Source organism: Anser brachyrhynchus (assembly GCF_964034855.1).
Source record: "Anser brachyrhynchus genome assembly, chromosome: 9".
In the NCBI taxonomy this organism is placed as follows: Eukaryota; Metazoa; Chordata; class Aves; order Anseriformes; family Anatidae; genus Anser; species Anser brachyrhynchus.
The window spans coordinates 5,055,564-5,059,001 of record NC_137703.1 but is presented as its reverse complement, the minus strand read 5'-3'; the positions used below and the strand labels follow the sequence as shown (position 1 = coordinate 5,059,001).

Below are 3,438 nucleotides of genomic sequence, written 5' to 3'. Positions count from 1 at the left end.
CCTCGGCCCCTCACGGAGGAGGGGGCGGTGGTGGCGGGGGGCTCTCCTCAGCCGCCCTGCGGCCCCCTCGGCGGGAATGCTTGTGTCGTAGGAGCACAGAATCCCAGAATCGTTAGGGTTGGAAAAGAGCTTCGGGACCTCCAAGGTCCAACCGTCGCCCTCCCACCACCATCACCCTCTGAACCGTGTCCCCAAGCACCACGTCCAGCCTCTCCGTGAACACCCCCAGGGACGGTGACTCCCCCACCTCCCTGGACAACCCGTCCCAACGCCTGGCTGCCCTTCCTGAGAAGAAATGGCTCCTCATTTCCAACCTGAACGTCCCCTGGTTGTGACACCCCACCTGGTGCCCACAGGTGCCCCTCGGGCTGTGCCCATCGCCTCGCTGCATATCTTGGGGAGCCACAACCCATGCATTTAGGGTCGGTGCACCTAAAGAGCCAGTTAGGCCATGCGGACACCCAATGTGTCCAGCCTTTGTTAGGTGTTACCCATTTAAACACACCCCAGGTGCTCCGACCCTTGCGTACAGCTCCAGAAGTACAAGTAGAGAGCATCCCATATAAAAGAAGATGGATTTTTGTCAGAGGTCGCCCCACATGCTTTTACTATTAGGTCACGAAGCTAGGAAAGCGTCTAATGGTTTATCCTGGCACCGTGTTTCCAGGCCGCGCCCTGGCACTTTGGGATGGAAAAGCGTGTGTGGAGCTGTATCATCTTGTCCAGCCCTCTCGCACCGTGTTGCCTCTTCCCGTTCCTGTGATTTCGGAGCCTCTTAGATTGAAAAGTGGGTAATTAAAAAGCCGAGATTGCTTCCAGTAGCATATTTGCCCCTGAATCACCATGCCAGAATTAGTGCTTTTTTTTTTTTTCTGGTGCAACGTCTTTCTCTTTTGAACGTTTTCCTCTTGCTGTTGCTGGGCAGAAAATCTATACAAGTTACAGATTAAGCTGGCTGACTGCAGAGTGAACTAGAGAAAGTATCATTCAGGAGAGGAAATCGTAAATACAGGGAATTAAAGTTTTTATGGTTACAATAAAGCAATCTCTCGTAAAATTTAGGTGAAATGTATTTATTCAAAAATGTGTTTTTAAAACGGCAATCATTTTAACAGTTATTTAATGTGCTTACCTTTCAGTAACATAAAAGCACATCTGAAATTGAGGATTTCTTGCAGAAGAACTTTTAGCCATCTACAACTTATGGCTTGCTAATAATAACAATCTTCCATTGGTGCCGAAACGATGGTTTGGCAACTGAAGCAACCAAGCATTAATGATCAGGACACAAGCACAAAGAATACAATTTGACAAATAAAACAATGAAAAGTGGCCTGTTGCTGTCATGATTTGCTGTCGGCAAACTGACCACCTCAAGCAGATCCGTGAAAAGGACTGAAGTACGGAAAGTGGGCCGGGGAACGTATCCTCCAGTGTGAGGCACTGGATAGAGAATTTACTATCACTGTGGAATGTGGAACTTACCAAGAGTGAATCTTGCATGGGACAAGCTCATTGGTACTCACAAGTATGGCTGGAGAACAGGAGAGAAGCAACTGGCAGAATCTCAAGAAAACCAGGCAATGGAATTGGAGGTTCAAACTGCTTGCCTTTAAGGTAGGTGTCCGTGTTAACTGTGGGGCATGTTGGAAGAGGAGCATTTCAGAATTATGCAGTGAATTTACAGCCTCTTAAATGACAACTGCCGTTTTTATTAGAGTAAGGTTTCCGAATCATGAGCACTTAAATTACTGTTGTGAAGGATATTGCATGCAAGTGGAGTGGTTTCCTTTGTCAACTGAAGCAAAACCCACAGCATTTCATTAGCCTGTGTGTAATCAACTATGTTATCTAATATGGCAGCAGGGATGCTAGAAACTTAGTTTAAAAAAAAAAAAAAAGATGCATTCATGAAACAACAAAAAAAATCACCTGTGGCTGGTGTGTAATAGATCCTTGTAGATAAAAGAAGTGCTCTGAGACATTTGCTTTGTTTTTACACTCTTTTTAGGTGTCCTTTATTGGCCTCTGAGGCAGAACACTGAGGCAAGCAGTGTTCTGCTCTGCCTGGTATAATTTTCTTCTACCCTTACATTCACTTGTTCCTGGCAATTTACTGGCATGTGTGCTATTGGTAGTCCTGTTGTATTGGGTCAGTGTTGGTCAGGCTCGTAAGATGATGTGGTCTTACCACTGTGGCATAGTTGATATGCACCAGAAGTGCAAGTCCAAGTGTCAGCAACTGAATTACTGCCAAGCATGTCACAAATTGTCTTTTGCGTCACGCTGCCTTCTGCAACACAGAAACAGAGGTAACACTAGAAGTTCGACCAAGCATCTGTTCTGCTGAACTAGCCATTCACTTTTATAAAGCTCTGGACCCATGGCTAATCCCTCTGGCTTTGGGGGAAGAGATGGGAAAACACGAATCAGAGTTACCTCAACTGTTATGCTGAGGGGAAGGAAGACGGGTGGGAGGGAAGGCAGGAAGGAGGGAAGAGCATCCACGGAGGGAGCTGAGGATAGATAAATTCCCAAACGATGCATTAGGAGCCATTTCGTAGAGCATCTATACATGATAGCATGCTGCAGGCTCTGGAGTGACTTCCCATTTTATCCAGTCAGCTTCAGCATTGAATATGTGTTCAAATACAAAGAAGATGGGCCTCATACTGTACAGCAACACATACTTTCATGGCAGGTTTAGCTAACATCCACCCACAAACACGAGTCATTACTCAGAAGCACACTCCAGTGTAGACATATCCTGAGTCACTTCCATCTCAGAAGCTTATAAATATTTAGTTCACCACTCAGCTTTTAATTTAGCAGAGCAACAAAGATTCATTAGAAAAATCTCCAGAATTATCTTTTACTAAGAAGCTTCTGCAATAATTCCATTCTTGCAAGTTCCTTTTCATTTCTGCATAACTCAGAATTATTTCATATTTATAACTTTCAAAAAAACATAGTTGAACTAAGCATGAATTTCCCCTGATTCTAGTCCTTCTGTAATCAGTTTCATCAATTTCAGATACCAGCTTTGTTCAATGCAAGAATAAGTTTTTATTTTACTGACTGGTGAACCCTAGTAAGGATATGACTCGCCTGATGTCAATTCTGCTGGTCCAACAAACCCTATTGGAATCAGTGGGGATGTACCTGGATATACAAAAAGTTAAACGGAAAATACATCAACCCATTTTTTGGAAGAACTAGCTCAGGCTTTTGGAAAAAAAAAGGGGCTTGCTTGTACCTCTGTATTTTTTGGCAGTGGCAGGAGGGGGAGGAGAATGGCGATAATTAAAGATCTAGCATTAGGAAAAACTAAATGTTATTGTTTTATAAAACCATAAGTTTGTTGTTATGGCTACAAGTGTTTGAGTTAAAAATCCTTGTTATATAAAAATGTGATTCTCGAGTTTACATTTCTCAAAT

General features: G+C 43.8%; 1 protein-coding gene and 1 long non-coding RNA gene across 2 annotated transcripts in view; one reads left to right on the top strand and one right to left on the bottom strand.

Moving 5' to 3' along the window:
• Positions 1 to 3,438, bottom strand: part of LOC308200174 — an 87,215-nt gene that overhangs the window by 23,037 nt on the left and 60,740 nt on the right. The gene's annotated exons all lie outside the window — the stretch shown is intronic.
• Positions 1 to 3,438, top strand: part of LRRC31 (leucine rich repeat containing 31) — a 54,543-nt gene that overhangs the window by 7,651 nt on the left and 43,454 nt on the right. Inside the window, exons 2-3 of the mRNA XM_080605418.1 lie at positions 668 to 787; positions 1,140 to 1,617. The gene's annotated coding sequence lies outside the window, so the exon portion shown is untranslated. The remainder of the gene's footprint in view (positions 1 to 667; positions 788 to 1,139; positions 1,618 to 3,438) is intronic.